Source organism: Eptatretus burgeri, chromosome 5 (genome assembly GCF_056783735.1).
Source record: "Eptatretus burgeri isolate ZD-2024b chromosome 5, Ebu_testis_v1, whole genome shotgun sequence".
NCBI lineage: Eukaryota > Metazoa > Chordata > Myxini > Myxiniformes > Myxinidae > Eptatretus > Eptatretus burgeri.
The window spans coordinates 7720007-7738327 of record NC_140965.1 but is presented as its reverse complement, the minus strand read 5'-3'; the positions used below and the strand labels follow the sequence as shown (position 1 = coordinate 7738327).

The window sequence follows — 18321 nt, the reverse complement described above, 5'->3', positions numbered from 1 at the left end:
CTCTTCACTCATGACATCAACTCTCATGTGTCGCTGTCTCGCTGAGAATTTTTTTTTCCCAACCGTGACAGCGGGAACAGTGAAATTGCACAATTCTTCATCATTCCTTCAATGTAGACCCGTCGCCAAGCGATGGGATCTGCTAACCACAATGGATCGCTTCCATTATGACTCACAATGAAGCTGAGCAATTCCAGGAGATGTTGCTTGTCATTTTGCTTCAAACAAATTTGCAAGCACACATCCCTCCATATTGTATTGTGCCCTTCGAGTCTCTCATATGTACATAACGGAGTGGTTTCATTTCACCTATTCATTGGATTGTCAGACAAACACTTCACTGTGTCCTTCATTGGTTGCTATGGAAGCGTGCACAGCAAGATGAAGAGTTCGAAGGCAAGATAACACAATTGTTCCACAAGCGCGCAGTTGGAGACCACTATCCCATAGGATGTTTGATGTCAATCTCAGTCTTATGACGAAACATGGCTAACAGTCAACCACTGTGCTCTCCGCAAACTTTTTTATAATCTAGTTTACAGACATGCTTAAAATGTCACAAACTCTCAAAACTGGCAGTGATTTATTTTATATTATGCCGTGGTCGTTGGGGGAGTGGGGATTTTTTTTAATGCCTTCCGATCGAAAAATTCAAACCCGGTGATGGTGGTTATGTTGTTCTTTGCTTATTATCCTCAGGAACATCCCGATGTGCAAGATCTGTCAGGGACATTCGTTACCTTTGGAGAAAAAGATTATTCGCTTTGTGGAAAAGCATTGTAATTGGGTTTCCAATGCCAGATTTTTGGAGAGGATATGGCATTTGGGTCCGTTTGTTATGCTCAAAATCGAAGATTTTTCAAGTATATCGGTCAGTCGATTTTGTTATTCTGTTTGTTTGTCTGTCTCTCTGTTTGTCTCTGTCTGTCTGTTTGTTTGTCTATCTGTCAATCGCTTACAGGTTGCAATTTTAAACCGCTCTTCATGAAACTTTACCACATGGTGGAGTTTGTCAGAGGCAAGAAGATATTGTTTTTGAGGTCACAAGGTCAACATTGGCCAAAGGTCAACAACTTTGGTGAGATTTCTAAAATTCTCACTTTTCATCCGATTGGCTTGAAATTTGGAGAGGAGTTGCATATTTGGTCATTGAATTCAACCACCAATTATTTTTGAGGTCAAATTTGTTTTATGAATTTTGCAAGTGTCGTGCTCTGCGTGATGTCTTCTTGTTATTCTATCTGTTTGTCTGTCTCTTTGTCACCAGCTGGTCACAATTCTAAACCGATCGTCATGAAACTTTACCAAGTTGTAGAGGTAGTCTCAACTGAGAAGCCGATTGATTTTGAGGTCAAAGGTCATCTCGAGGTCAAATTTCTAAAATCATCAATTTTCATCCGATTGATTTTTAAAATTAAACAGCCATTGCAAGGTATATTACTGAATTGGCAAACTGACTATTTTTGAGATCAAAAGATCAAGGGTCAACTCAAGGTCAAACTTCTAAAATCATCAATTTTCAACTGAAAAATCATAAATTTACATACTATTAACTTGAAAGCTGATCAGGATTTGCATAGTCCATCACTGAATTAGAAAAGCAACTATATGAGGTCAAAGGTCAACTCAGGAGCAAACTTCAATAGTCATCAAATTTCATCTGAAAAATCGTCAATTTTCATCTGATTAACCTGGAAATTAAGCAGCAATTGCATCGTACATCACTGAATTTGGAAACCAACTATTTTTGAGGTCAAAAGGTCAGAGGCCAACTCAAGGTAAAACTTCTAAAATCATCAATTTCAACCTGAAAAAGAATCAATTTTCATCCGATTGAGCGAAGGTTTGATTAAGATTGCCAATTTTAATAGTTTCTTAAGAAATAATTGATAGGTCACATGGTTAGATTGTCATATTGGATTGAAGAAAAATATTACATGTTTTCTCTGGAACTGCTCAACCAATCTAAATTAAACTTCAAAATTATGATCTAATATTGATGGGGAATACATATTTTAAATTTCAACTTGATCGGACACATTGTCTGGCAGCCAGAATAATTTCATTACTTTATCGGGGTTCTTTTTATTATTTATTTATTTATATTTTTTGAATAAGGCTCACTTGTCTGTGCCTGGATAGGTTTGCTGACACTGATCCTGCTCACCAGATTCTCTCAGCGAGGGAGCCTCGTGAGTGGAGGAGGCCAATGGGCTGACCACGTGTCTCATGGTTGCAGCAGTTTCATCAGCATCTCAAGGTAATTGGGATGGGCCAGGCATCTGCCGAGGGGATGACCAGCCGGAGGCCCCTGGAGTATCGGCGGAAAGTGGATGCAGCAACGCGCTGCTCTGACGCCTGCTCCCATACCTGACCTGACCTGACCTGAGTAGCAGCTGAAATGTGAGTCTTATTCAGGTTCTTCCTGATGACTTCATCTTTGCTTTTTGCTTGTTCGGGTTCCTTCTGATTACTCCAATGCAGGACTGTACCTATTTGGTCTTCAATTTGATTTGAATTGAATTTATTTTAATCCCATTCTAAGTTCAATTGAATAATGATAAACGTCATGGGTCAGAGTCAGGTGTCCAATCAGAATGGGGTAGCATCAAAGTGGGAAATCTTGGTACCCGGTAATCATTGCCAACAGTTATATAGTGGCAGTTCTAATTATGTCTCTTATTAATTACGTAACACACCAGTACACAAACGCCACACAAAATACAACACACAAAACTACACAAACACCACACAACACACCATACAAAACAAGTCCTGGCGAGGTTCTGCAATCTCTGATTACTCTTTTTCTGGTTAACATCCACCATCTTCGAAGATGGATGGAGGTTACTGTTTTCACCCCTTTCTGTTTGTTTGTTTGTGAACAGTATTACGGAAAAAACTCCTTGACAGATTTCGACGAAACTTGGTGGGGGGTGAGGTATGGTCCAAGGATCATGCCATGAAATTTTGGACTTAACATGCCAAAAAAAATTGTTCGAGAAAAAAAATTTTTTTTTTTTTTGCATTTCTACATGTTTTAAGTGATTTCCAACCCCCCCCCAAAAAAAATTGTTACCCCCCCAAAAAAAAATTGTTAGAGAATTTTTTTTTTTGCATTTCTACATGTTTTGTGATTTCCAACCCCCCCCAAAAATTTTTTTTTTTTTTTGCATTTCTACATATTTTAAGTGATTTCCACCCCCCAAAATTGTTTGAGAATTTTTTTTTATATTTTTACATGTTTTAAGTGATTTCCAACCCCCCCAAAAAAATTTACCCCCCCCCCAAAAAAAGGAAATTTTTTTTTTTGCATTTCTGCATTTTTTAAGTGATTCCCAACCCCCCCCCCAAAAAAAAAAATTGTGAGAGAAAAAAAAAATTTTGCAACTTTTTTTTTCAACAAAATTTCGATTTTTTTTTTGTTTTTGCATTTTTACATGTTTTTAGTGATTTCCGACCCCCCCCCCCCCCCAAAAAAAATGGAGAAAAGAACTATAACTCTGTCAGCACTGTTGACATCATATTTCATGAATAAGATATAAGGTTCACTTGAGTGACCCAGCAGTATTGGCGGCGGAGGTTTTGCACTCTCCCGAGTGCTCCCCCTCTAGTTCTTTTTGTATACGTGATTGAGGATCGTGGAATAGCTTGAGCAGAATTGAAGAGAACAAAACGGAAAGGAAGAAACGTGAACAGCAGAGTATAAGTAAGAGTGAGATCACCATCAAGAGGAGGGGAAGGAAGACAAATGCGGAGAACAAGCTGCACACAAGATTAGATGAAACACTCAAGAAGGGGGGATGAAACAGAAAAGGAACAAACCATGCAACGGACAACTAACAACCGAAAAGGGATGATGGAGTGGGGAGAAAATCACAATATACTGGAAAAAGAGTGTACTTGTGAATGAGGTCACTTGGGTTCGAAGAGATCATGATTATGGATGGAGAATGGGGTCACTTGGGTTGCAAGAGATCATGAGTATGAATGGAGAATGGGGTCACTTGGGTAAGAAGAGATCATGAGTATGGATGGGAAATGGCGTAACTTGGTTTACAAAAGTTTATTATGAGTGAATAGCGAAGGAATGGGGTCACTTGGGTCAGAAGAGATCATGAGTACAGTTGTTCACCATTACCCGAGGTAATGGTGAACAAATCTTGAATCACTGAAGGAAGGAATGGGATTGAACAGACTGGGGAAGTTGGTTACACAGGCAAGACAAAAGAGGAACAAATGAGTGGAGGCAATTAGTGAGCTTGGACTTTAGCAATTTAACAAGACGAGGGTTACGGGAAGCCCATGTGCACCTGGAAGGGAGAGATCCAAGAAAAGGCAAGGGCAGGGGGGGGGGGCGGACCTAAAAGGAGGTGGTAGAATACAGAGGAAGTAAGTTAATTAGCCTGGAATTAAGAGGATCCATTTTTGTACCACGTTTGTGTAATGCAGTGATGTTTGCTAACTTCCAACCAGGTCGACATAAACTGACCCAGTGAGACTGATTCGGTGAACAGAGCAGGAAGCAAGAGCAGCAGTGCAGGTTTTTCGGGCACATGCACTGACCTGTCACAGAATCGTAGTCAAGGTTTGCCAGAAACCTCTCCACCTTCTCAGGTGAGAGATAGCATCCAGGAGCAGTTGGATGTGAGATGGGAGTCGAGTTATAGTGCAGGGAGCGAGGGGTTGGGAACACAAGATTTGGAAGGAAACGCAGAGAATTGATCAGGAAACGTATGTTGCGACAGAAAAGCAAACACCCTTCTTCCTTCTATCAAGGTCCGCAGAGAGGGAAGAGGCTGCTGCCTGCCTGTCTGAAGGATGGGACACGATGCGGCAGAGGGTGGGATCATCAGTAACAAGATAGACAGGATTTTCCATGGAATCACAAAGATCATTGTTAAAAATGAGGTACAAGTCTGAGCCTAAGACCCTGCCTTGGGTTGTCCAGCTTTCACAAGGAGAGTTGATGAGAGGATTCCTTTAAAAGCTAAACACTGAATATGGGAGTGTAGAAAGTCAGTGAACCATGAGAGGTTGTGCCCTTGGATGCCAGAAGCAGAGAGTTTGGAGATTAATGCGGGGTGCCAGACTGTATCAAATGCTCCAGATATGTCCAGAGAGATCCCTCCCTTGTTCAGCTGTTTTCCTGTAGTGATCGAAAAAGTGCAGTTCTTCACATGATCAAAAATGGCAGATAGTTTATCAACTTCTTCCCTAAAAGTCAGACGACAATTTCCTTGTGATTAAGCCACAATGTTCAGGGAATCTTTGAGATGCTTCACATGACAAGAAGGGTTCATTGAGCAGTCGCTCTGATAAACCACCCTCACCCCAAAGCCATCACCTCAAGCGGTTGTTTGATCGGCTCGTCCCACCATGTCTAATCGAAATATCACTGCAAGAAGCCTTCAAAAACTTCCAATTACTGGTGCTGATGAATCCTTCACATGGAGGAATGATATTGAAGATGCTTTAAACTTGTGAGGCGTTAATCTGTCACAATTCTTATTTTCTACCATAGATCTTTTTTTTCTTTCTGGGTGTGTATTGCTCTCGTTTTGTTTTTATCTGTGTCCCTGTACTGACTGGAGAAGTCGTGCCTCATTAAAACCCAGTGTACTAGACATTGCTTGTTTGTCAAAGTGGAAGAGTTCAGCGATAAATCTGCAGAGGCTAATGATGCATGTTCATTTCACTTGATCGTTAATAATCATGCTCGCTGATGTAACACTCCAATGTATTCGCGAAAATGGGATATTTTGTACGTTTATAACAATCATTTGCAGTAATTCAATATAGCTGCCCTCTCCACCCATAAGACCAATCCGATCTCTGCTTTATTCAACAGCTGGTTTTCTTATAATGAGTAGGCATTTGGAATATATATACATATATATATATATATATATATATATATATATATATATATATATATATATATGCATAAGGAGTGTGACGAGCACTCCGCTGATCCCCATTGGACACAGTCCACAAGAAAGCATCACCTCCAACACAGAGGCCTCGTCCCGGCGACTCTGTCAAAGAGACAAAAATTATATGGTCATCATCAGCGAAACATCAAACAGAACCACCGTCCAGATTTCGGGCTTATTTGCCCTCATCAGGATGGTATAACCGATAACTATCGAACCAATGATGACCACATTCGTCGTTTCGACATCAGATGCATCTCCTGACTGTAATGGTGAGTATCGCCGCGGATTATGTCTCACACGGTAAAACCGCATAATCCGCACAGAACAACCATCCGTCTGCCACCCAGACAATTGTTCCTGCTAATGCAAACCATTCAACCAGAAGGCACGTGATGTGACCAGCGGGAAAATAGAAACATAAGGAGTGTGATAATCTCTCAATCTCTCTCTCTCTCTCTCTCTCTCTCTCTCTCTCTCTCTCTCTCTCTCTCTCTCCCCCTCTCTCCCTCTCTCTCTCTCTCTCTCTCCCTCTCTCTCTCTCTTTCTCTCTTTCTTTCTTTCTCTCTTTCTCTCTTTCTCTCTTTCTCTCTTTCTCTCTTTCTCTCTTTCTCTCTTTCTCTCTTTCTCTCTTTCTCTCTTTCTCTCTTTCTCTCTTTCTCTCTTTCTCTCTTTCTCTCTTTCTCTCTTTCTCTCTTTCTCTCTTTCTTTCTTTCTCTCTTTCTCTCTTTCTTTCTTTCTCTCTTTCTCTCTTTCTTTCTCTCTTTTTCTTTTTCTCTTTTTCTTTTTCTCTTTTTCTCTTTTTCTCTTTTTCTCTTTTTCTCTTTTTCTCTCTCTCTCGCCAAATTGTTGCCCCACTACCCCCACTGTGAAATTTAGCCTTTCTCTGCGATGACCCTCACACTTAGAGAAAAAAAAAACATCACCGTCTCCAAGAATGCAGTGGATACAATTAAGTGTGACTTGTTGGTTTGACTGTAAAAGTGGTCTCCTGCTCAAGAATAAGGCTCGTGTGTGTGTGTGTGTGTGTGTGTGTGTGTGTGTGTGTGTGTGTGTGTGTGTGTGTGTGTGTGTGTGTGTGTGTGTGTGTGTGTGTGTGTGTGTGTGTGTGTGTGTGAGATATAACTTTATCTTTTCTCTGCATAACCGTTATTCAAAGAAAGATGTCGAGATGGTTTCACATGATCATTTCCTGTGACTTGGTGACGTACTTTTTGGAGGCAAATCCTGACATCCTTTTGCATTTGTAAAAATGTTTGTAATAATTGTACGATGATGATTTCAATGCCAAGTTGTTGTTTACCAATTTTAGCAACAACAACAAAAAAAAAATTAACATGATCTAAGCCTGTAAGTGGGACACATACACACACACACACACACACACACACACACACACACACACACACACACACACACACACACACACACACACACACACACACACACACACACACACAGAGCCACTGAGTTTGAGGGAAATGTCATCACTTTCTGGGGTACTCTCAGGAACCAGTGACGTGACAGCAATGACGCCCCTTTTCTCACCGTACTCACGGAGCATTTCCTCAGGAGAAATTTCATCATCCCCATGGATACAAACTTATGGGGATTGTTCATGCTTTTCCTTTTCAATGCTGACCATCAAGCAAGGAAGCAGGAGGTACCATTTTTTTTCAAGTCTTTGATATTACACAACCGAGGTTTGAACCACCAACCTCTCAGACTTGGAGCAGATGCTCTAACTATTAGAGTACCAACTCTGGTGAACCGAGTTATTCCTCATATTCAGGGCTGTTGAGTACATAATCATCCAAAACAATGTTTACACCTATTCAATTTTTCGCTGACGTGTGCATATGGCAGAAAGACCTGTTGGTCACATTCACAAAATGTTTTGGAGGCATTAGGCTTCAGCATGCTCATGATAGCATAACCACCCATGAGCTAAATAACAACACCTCTGAAGTCAAGCCTTATCCTTGAGCAGGAGACCACTTTTACAGTCAAACCAACAAGTCACACTTAATTGCATCCACTGCATTCTTGGAGACTGTGATGTTTTTTTTCCTCCAGTGTGAGGGTCATAGCAGAGCAAGGCTAGATTTCATAGTGGGGTAGTGGGGCAACAATTTGGAGACAGACAGACAGACAGAGACAGAGACTTTAAATAAATAAAAATCAGCAAGTGCTGTCGGAGGGTTGGGTTTGGAAGAATTCATGGGGGTAATCAAGATCATGGATCAGGATGGGGGATGACACTGAGGTGGTGGTGCACTGGCTGCTTGAGGCCCCATAGGGAAGAGTGAGACAGAGCAGCTGCTGGAAGGTGGTTCCATAAACAGGAGAAGTGAGGAATAAGAGAGCTGAAATCTGCAATCAGCCTGGATTTTGGAAGTTCAACCAGAAGGGGGTTACTGGAAGAATGCATGCATCCTGAAGTTGTTAGGGAGAGTTTGAGGACCGAGAGAGTAGAGGAAGCAATGTTGGAAAATAGATAGTAAAAAAATAGAAAAAAAGAGAGACCACTGACCTGCCTGCAATGAAAGAGCAACAGGCCTTGTGCTTCAGCTTCATCGTGGGAGATTCCAATCATTCTGAGAGCTTTAGATTCCACAGAATACAGGAAATCTTGTCCATCTTGTCCACCCCATGTAAGCTCTCCTGCCCCCTATTCCTACTCATACCCGTTTCTCCAAATCTCCCTCCATTTTAACCTTGAACCCTGCTGTCGGTGTCGGTGTCTGTCTCTGTCTCTGTCTCTGTCTCTGTCTCTGTCTCTGTCTCTGTCTCTGTCTCTGTCTCTGTCTCTGTCTCTGTCTCTGTCTCTGTCTCTGTCTCTGTCTCTGTCTCTGTCTCTGTCTCTGTCTCTCTCTCTCTCTCTCTCTCTCTCTCTCTCTTGTTCCTTTTGCCCTGTTGTGTCTTTATCCATTCAGGGTACCAGTACTACCTCTTCCACTTTCCTTGATTATGTGTGCAAAAAAAGATAGATGCCATCCTGGAACACCAGCCCAGAGTGGAGAGCAGTACTCCATTGATATATGGACTGAGTAGCTCTGATTTTCCATGGAAAGACCTGGATAAACAGAGGATGCTCAGTCTGCATCTGTCTTTGATTGTCTAAATAATACTCTTGTACCACTAACTATCTTCTTCTCTCGGCTGCTCCCGTTAGGGGTCGCCACAGCGGATCAACCGTCTCCATTTCGCTCTATCCTCCACATCTTCCATTGACACTCCAACCACCTGCATGTCTGCCCTCACCGCATCCATGAACCTCTTCTTTGGCCTTCCTCTTCTCCTCCTGCCTGGTGGCTCCATCTGCAGCATCCTTCTCCTGATATACTCCACTTCCCTCCTGTGCACATGTCCAAACCATCTCAATCTCGCCTCTCTCACTTTGTCTCCAAACCGTCCTACCTGCGCAGTCCCTCTAATATACTCATTCCTTATCCTGTCCATCCTCGTCACTCCCAACGAGAATCGCAGCATCTTCAACTCTGCCACCTCCAGCTCCGCTTCCTGTCTTTTTGTTAGCGCCACCGCCTCCAAACCATTCAACATAGCTGGTCTCACTACCGTCTTATATACTTTCCCCTTCACTCTTGCAGCTACCCTTCTGTCACAAATCACTCCTACAACTCTTCTCCACCCACTCCATCCTGCCTGCACTCTCTTTTTCACTTCTCTCCCACACTCTCCGTTACTTTGGACAGTTGATCCCAAGTATTTAAACCCATCCACCTCCCCCACCTCAACTCCTTGCAACCGCACCATACCACCACTCTCATTTACGCACATGTACTCCGTCGTACTCCTACTGACTATCATTCCCCTTCTCTCCAGTGCATACCTCCACCTCTCAAGACTCGCCTCAGCCTGCTCCCTACAGATCATGATGTCATCCGCGAACATCATAGTCCATGGAGATTGCAGTCTGATCTCATCCGTCAACCTGTCCATCACCATTGCAAACAGGAAAGGGCTCAGAGTCGATCCTTGGTGCAATCCAACTTTTACCTTAAACCGGTCCGTCATTCCTACCGCACACCTCACCGCTGTCACACTGTCCTCAAACATATCCTGCACGATCCTCACATACTTCTCCAACACTCCCGACTTCCTCATACAATGCCACAACTCCTCTCTTGGCACCCTATCATAAACTTTCTCTAAATCCACAAACACACAATGTAACTCCTTCTGGCCTTCCCTTTACTTCTCCATCAACATTCTCAAAGCAAACATTGCATCAGTGGTGCTCTTTCCTGGCATAAACCCATATTGCTGCTCACAGATTGTCACCTCTCCTCTCAACCGAGCTTCCACTACTCTTTCCCACAACTTCACGGTGTGGCTTAACAACTTTATCCCTCTGTAATTTCCACAGCTCTGCACATCACCCTTGTTCTTGAAAATCGGAACCAGTACACTTAATCTCCACTCCTCCAGCATCCTCTCACTTTCCAAGATTTTATTAAACAATCTGGTTAACAACCCCACTGCCATCTCTCCCAAGCACTTCCATCCCTCCACTGGTATGTCATCTTTTACCACTAACTATTAGTTACTTAATCACCAACAAATCAAAACTTTCTCACTTCACCTCAAAATATGCATCTACAAACATTTTTATTGCTTTAAGACTGCTTCTTCGTTTGTATGGAGCACAAGGCTGTGGGGTAGCATCATTGGCTGAAGGCGCGGCTATGCCGCTGATGCAATGTCCCTCTGCTGATTGATGCAGGAGTTTTTTTTGTATTTTTTTGCCATGGTGACGGTGATAACTCAGCTACTCTTCACGAAGAACGATCGCTGCACATCCGAGGGACTGCACACATATTGATGAATCACCGTGCCTGCAAAACACCGAGATGACAATTTATAGCCATATCAGGATTCGAACCCAGACTAGACACCTTAGAAGCGAGTAGGTATACCTGTCGGTCATCCTGCCAGCTCAATTAGACTGGCAGGACAGCTTGGAGGTATGCACACTCACCTCTGAGATATGGAGTCTGGGTTCAACCTCAATGCAGCTGTCATCCCGGTGGTTCTCATTAAGGGCGATTCTTCATCAATTTGTCGTCCATCATGGATGTAAACTGGGCGTCCCGTCTGCCAGCGATCGTTGGTGGAGATGAAAGATCCCACGGCGTTTTCCACATCAAGTAGTTGCGTTTCCTCTGGTACCATGGAAAAATTACAAGTTTCTGCCAGTCGAATGTCAGGCCTGGGCAGCCCTCGTCAAGCCCAGCCAGCCGGTTCAACAAACCCTTGGGGGCCAGAAGTTCAGAACCGTTTCCTTCCAACAGCAGACCCCACAAATTACGTGGGAATAATGGGAGCTCCACAAGAAAACTAGGAGGAGGAGGAGGGGGAGGAGAGAAGAAACCTTGAATCACTTTGTGATGTCAATCTTTGAGGTTGAACTTGATTTACAGGTGTGATTAAACCTGTCCCTCGATCGATAATGGAGTTGTTCAACGTTATAAGATGCGGCGTTATACATTACTCTATGATCCTGCAATCAATACGTGCAGCAGCATTGCATCATACCTCCCGAGGGAGCGGCTGCACATCTCAGAGCAACATGAGCATGGATGGCCTTGTCCACCAGCTCCCCTTGCAGTCATCGTTGCCGTTCATGGGGAAATAAATATTGCACTTTGTGGTTGATCTGTTTGTTGCACTTGTGGATTAAGTGGTGGATTCGTTATATTATTTGAATGGTGATGTCAGCAACAGAAACAAACAAACAATCAAAAAAAAAATCTCTCATTTGTACGTGATTGTTATGATTATCTTGTATACAGCCTGTGGCTCATGCTGGTTGCATCATTGCTGGGAGCGCCCCTGTGCCATTGATGCAGTGTCCCTTGTTTCGAGTGAGCTGGTCCTCATTTCTACCGACCTCGGGAGGATGACGGGCTGATCCAACCTACCTGGTGTTATTTAACGGCGTCACAGGGGCTCAGATTCAATACCTTCGGATCGTCAGGCAGCCACCATCCTGACAGGTATATCATTCAATTCCCTTAAACGATTTGGATTTTCTGAGCAGGTTTACAAGAATCGAAAGATGTCTTCAAGGAGAGCAAAAGAAAGTGCATTAAAAAGTATGAACAGAGTAAGGCCAACTGGTAATTGTTGTGGTTCCTTTGCTCTGTTCGTCAGGGTGCACCTGTCTTACCTGCGTCAGTTTGTGTTTGTCCGCCTGAAATACAAAGCCATTATTGTGTGTGCCGAAGATGTTTGTCTTCCGACTCCTATTATTCTCTCTGATTTGTTTTTCGGCCTTTTTTGTTGACCTACATCACGCTTGTCGACCCAAGTAGGTTTTTACAGACGTATTGGAGACCATCTATTTATTACGTACGTACCTTTCGCAAAACATATATCCTCTGCTGTCATCCTCCTCTCGCCCCCCCCCCCCCCCACATGGACAACACATGCCCTTTCCCTTCTCTTATTCCTCTCTCCTCCAAACTACCTTTCACTTCATTGTGCACTCTTCTCACACTTCCCAAATTTCTTTTCGTTCCTGTAATCTTCTCATCTTTCCACAGGTGATGAACCCCTCCTCCTCCCCCAATCCAACTACAGTGCGTACGTAATATATAGATTACTCCTTGGCTCGCACGCATTACTGTATTTCATTGTGTTGGACTTGCATCAAACATAATCCAGAGAATAAGCACATCCATTTTTTGAAGGCAAGGTGAGAAAATTGTAAAACAAACCAGATCTTGGAGTGAAGCACACAACCAGATCCAGAGTGTTCAGTGACCAATCAGCAAGCTATCGCTTGCCAAGCTAACCGTTCCTTATCAACCGTTTCGTTGGAGTGCTTGCTTGAGTGCCTCAGCCACTTGGCGAGTGCTCTACCAGCTGATTGGTAATGGAACACACACACCTGAGGTGTTAATTTTTGTGTGTGTATGTATATATATATATATATATATATATATATATATATATATATATATATATATATATATATATATATATATACACACACACACACACAAATATATACCAGCAGGATATGCTTACACATTGTAAGAAAGAACAAACCACGCTTCCCCATTGTCTCGGATCACTCACCTGCATTTTTTATACTTTTTTTCAATTATTTTTTCATTTATTTATATTTTCATTGATCGATGTTTTCCGCCGATTCTGTGAATTTTTCCGATGTGCAGGCTTTGATGTCAATCGGAACGCAAAATTTCAGCTTTCCACATCACGCAAAAGGTTCCGAACTTTAATATCAGTCAATGAGTGAGTCAGTGGTTGGAAAGAGCTTAAGAAAAGATTAGATATATATGTGTGTGTATATATAAATATATATATATATATATATATATACATATATATATATATATATAAATAAATATATATATATATATAAATATATATAAATATATATATATATATATATATATATATATATATATATATATATACAGTGGGGAGAACAAGTATTTGATACACTGCCGATTTTGCAGGTTTTCCCACTTACAAAGCACGTAGAGGTCTGTAGTTTTTATCATAGGTACACTTCAAATGTGAAAGACGGAATCTAAAACAAAAATCCTGAAAATCACATTGTATGATTTTTAAATAATTAATTTTCATTTTATTGCATGAAATAAGTATTTGATACATCAGAAAAACAGAACTTAATATTTGGTACAGAAACCTTTGTTTGCAATTACAGAGATCAGACGTTTCCTGTAGTTCTTAACCAGGTTTGCACAGACTGCAGCAGGGATTTTGGCCCACTCCTCCATACAGATCTTCGCCAGATCCTTCAGGTTTCGGGGCTGTCGCTGGGCAACACAGGCTTTCAGCTCCCTCTAAAGATTTTCTGTTGGGTTCAGGTCTGGAGACTGGCTGGGCCACTCCAGGACCTTGAGATGCTTCTTATGGAGCCACTCCTTAGTTGCCCTGGCTGTGTTTCGGGTCGTTGTCATGCTGGAAGACCATAGCCACGCCCCATCTTCAATGCTCTTGTTAAGCGAAGGAGGTTGTTGGCCAAGATCTCGCAATACATGGCTCCATCCATCCTTCCCTCAATACGGTGCAGTCGTCCTGTCCCCTTTGCAGAAAAGCATCCCCAAATAATGATGGTTCCATGCTTTACGGTTGGGATTGTGTTCTTGGGGTTGTACTCATCCTTCTTCTTCCTCCAAACACGGCGAGTGGAGTTTAAACCAAAAAGCTCTATTTTGGTCTCATCAGACCACATAACCTTCTCCCATTCCTCCTCTGGATCATCCAGATGGTCATTGGCAAACTTCAGACGGGCCTGGACATGCGCTGGCTTGAGCAGAGGGACCTTGCGTGCACTGCAGGATTTTAATCCATGACGGTGTAGTGTGTTACTTATGGTTTTCTTTGATACTGTGGTCCAAGCTCTCTTCAGGTCATTGACCAGGTTCTGCCGTGTAGTTCTGGGCTGATCCCTCACCTTTCTCACGATCATTGAGGCTCTACGAGGTGAGATCTTGCATGGAGCCCCAGACCGAGGGAGATTGACTGTTGTCTTGAACTTCTTCCATTTTCGAATAATTGTGCCAACAGTTGTTGCCTTCTCACCAAGCTGCTTGCCTATTGTCCTGTAGCCCATCCCAGCCTTGTGCAAGTCTACATTTTGTCCCTGATGTCCTTAGACAGCTCTCTGGTCTTCCCCATTGTGGAGAGGTTGGAGTCTGATTGATTGAGTGTGGACAGCTGTTTTTTCTGCAGATAACGAGTTCAAACAGGTGCAGTTAATACAGGTAATGAGTGGAGAATGGGAGGGCTTCTTAAAGACAAAACGAACAGGTCTGTGAGAACCAGAATTCTTACTGGTTGGTAGGTGATCAAATACAAATTTCATGCAATAAAATGCAAATTAATTATTTAAAAATCATATAATGTGATTTTCAGGATTTTTGTTTTAGATTCCGTCTTTCACAGTTGAAGTGTACCTATGATAAAAATTACAGACCTCTACGTGCTTTGTAAGTGGGAAAGCCTGCAAAAGCGGCAGTGTATCAAATACTTGTTCTCCCCACTGTATATATATATATATATATATATATATATATATATATATATATATATATATATATATATATATATATATATATATATATATATATATATATATATATTTTGTGAATATACACATATATGTATATATATATATATATATATATATATATATATATATATATATATATATATATATATATTTAATTATATATATAGATATATCTGTATTTGTATATATTTATTTATATTTTTTTTGTGTATATATATTGTTGTGGTTTCCCGCCTGTCGGCGTGCGGGCGACCGCTTCTAGCCAATGGCGGCCGCTCTCTCCCACCGAACGGACAAACCTAGTCGCAGCTTTCGGATCAAACGCCGAAATCCAGCTATGGCTGTATCTTTAATCACACCGAAAATCAGCCATCTATTCTGTCCACGCGCGACAGGGTCCGATCGCCTTATTGTCGATTTACCTAATTATACGCGCAGACAGAAATGCCGGGGATTTACACCTCGACGGGACCTGCTTGGAAACGAGCCGCTAAGCAGCTCGCTCCGTTTGCGATTTGCCGAGCAGTGTATATCGCCAAACCCTGCCGGATCCGATTCTCTTATCGGTTATTAACAACCAGCTATATTCCGAACTTAATTATGGCAGTTCAATTGAGGGAAAGGACGCAACAAACGAGTCAACATTTAAACAATGACATTTATTTATACATGCACATATACAAGCAATGCACGTATGCAATCATGCAGTCATCTATACAACCAATGCACGTATGGGACAAAACACGTGCAAGAAAAAGAACTACAACCGTCTATTTATTATGTACACACATGCAATTAACAGTTCTACTTAACGGACTTGGCGCCACATCATTCATGCAAAGAAAAACCCCAGAAAAGGCAAGTGGGCAGAACTGGACCTCGTGGGTCTTTATAAGTCACGGAGCTGTGGAGACTGAAAAAGCTCCGAGAGACCGCGCTGGTTTCCTGTCGCCTTTGTGGCGACTCGCTGGGCGCTCATCGACGTCCCGTCCACACGGCAGCTGGCGTGACCGCGGCTCGGCCCAGGCCTCGTCGTGCGGCCCGGTCGATCAGGCCTAGTCGACAACGCCTCAGAGGAATGAACGGGCCTTTGCTCTTTTAGAGTTCATGCTCTCTTAAAAGCCCGCCCGTTCCTCAGCGTCGTTTGGACTGTCTCGGGGCCCAATCACCTGGGACCGTTATGCCGCTGGTTGGCGACTCTTCTCCGGCCTCTCTTCAGCGACCCACTGTTCGGCATGGCATGGCAGGCCGCGCTCCTAGCTCCAGTCTCCTCCTCTCTCTCTCTCTCCAGCTCCGCACCGACTGCAGACTCCAGACTCCAGACTCCAGACTGACCCAGCTCCCAACGCGACTCCACTCAACTCCACGCTTGGCGTCTCTGCGCGCCCTTATATTGGATCCATGAGGCGAGGTTTTCATCTCCGATCTCTCACCTCTGACCCCCCGCTGGCTCCGCCCCTTTCCATCTTTTGATCCGAATTGTCGCGAAGCTCAGAGAGAGCGGACGTGGGTGAAATCATCGACCCTCGCCCCAACGAAGGAGTCCCCGCGTCTGGTGGCAGAGATGTTGTTCGTGGGGAATTCGCCGTGGCTGGCGCAAAGATGGCGGCGCAATGGAGATGAAGGTGAGGCGATGTTTGTTGTGGAATAGGTGGTGAGGGGATGTCGTGGTGGTCGTTGTGGAGATGGTTGATGAGAGCGATGTTTTCGTTGTGGAGAAGTTTGATGATAGGTTGTTGAGGAGATGCGAGGAGACGTCATGGTTGGCATTGTGGAGATGTGGTTGGTGGTGTTGTGGTGGTTGAGAGGCGGTTGGTCCAAAATAAAGATGATGAAAGAAAAACACTACCTCAAAGATCACAGCCCGGTTACACGAATAAAACCCTTTAAACATCGGTGGGGAAATCTAACTGAACACAGACTTATCGACATAACTGATCTCTGGGATACCTTTATGGTGTCCTGTGAATTTCCACAACCGTAACTATATATATATATATATATATATATATATATATATATATATATATATATATATATATATATATATATATATATATATATATATATATATATATATATATTGCTATCAACAACACAAAGCGACAGCAGACAACACAAAAGGAGAAGCCCATCGATCCACTCCTACATAGTTATATATCTCACATTTATGTGACTGTCAGGTTCTCTTGCTAACTATCCTTCCTATAATTTATGGGCCGGTGTTTGTGTGTTTATTTGTGTGTTTATCTGTGTGTGTTTGTTCGTTACTTGCGAAAATCGAAGATTTTTTTCAAGTATATTGGTTGGTTGCAGGCGTTATTCTGTTCGTGTCTGTTTTTTTTTTTTCAAATGTTTATCGCCGACAGGTCACAATTTTAAACCCATCTTCACGAAACTTTACCACATGGTCGAGTTTGTCAAAAGCAAGAAGCCTAGTTATTGTTTTTGAGGTTAAAAGGTCAACATAATGCAAAGGTCAACAAATTTTTCAAATTTCTAAAATCCTCAATTTAATCCCATTGATTTGAAATTTGAACAGGATTTTCATGTCGGCTTACTGAATTCAACTACCAATTATTTTTGAGGTTAACATCGACCAAAATGTCAACGAAGGTGAGATTTCTAAAATCCTCCATTTTCATCCAATTGACTTGAAATTTGAAGAGGATTTATATTTCAGGTCACTGAATTCAACTCGACAATTATTTTTCAGGCAATCATAAAAAAAAAGCGTTGACAAAAAGATCAACGTAGGTCAAAGGTCAACAACTGAGCTGGAGTTTCTAAAATCCACAATTTTCGTCCAATTGACTTGAAATTTGAAGAGGAGTTGTATATCAGGTGACTGAATTCAACCACAAATTATTTTTGAGGTCAAATTTGTTTGGAACAAGATCGCCCGTCGGGCAGGTACTCTGCTAGTTTCTCGAATGCACACTGACAAATAGAAAGAGAAGAAAAATAAAATGTGATGTTCTCCAAGATTGCCAGATTTAAATGCAGTGACATCAAATATGATATTTCTGCTTTTGCTTCTGTTTCTGTTATTGCCGAACACACTGTCCATCTTATCCATGCGACTCCTCAACATCCCCACCACCAATCACCACCACCCTTCCCCCATCACATCACCTCCATTATTCACCTCCTCACCACCTTCTCCTTTCCCCATTTATTGCTGTTTCTCCAAATCTATCAGGAATAGGGGGTTAGGGCCATCTTTTGTGGGAGTGCTGAACTTAATGCTCTGAAGCTCGTCTGATGCAGCAATGCTCAAATGATGATCCA

The 18321-nt window shown here is 42.4% G+C and overlaps 1 protein-coding gene across 2 annotated transcripts in view; it reads left to right on the top strand.

Moving 5' to 3' along the window:
• The window catches only part of LOC147025797 (uncharacterized), a 94559-nt gene extending 82555 nt beyond the window's left edge, over positions 1-12004 (top strand). For both annotated transcript variants that reach the window (XR_015058012.1, XR_015058011.1), the window contains exons 7-8: positions 2171-2403; positions 11753-12004. The gene's annotated coding sequence lies outside the window, so the exon portion shown is untranslated. The remainder of the gene's footprint in view (positions 1-2170; positions 2404-11752) is intronic.
• Positions 12005-18321: the final 6317 nt, after the last annotated feature.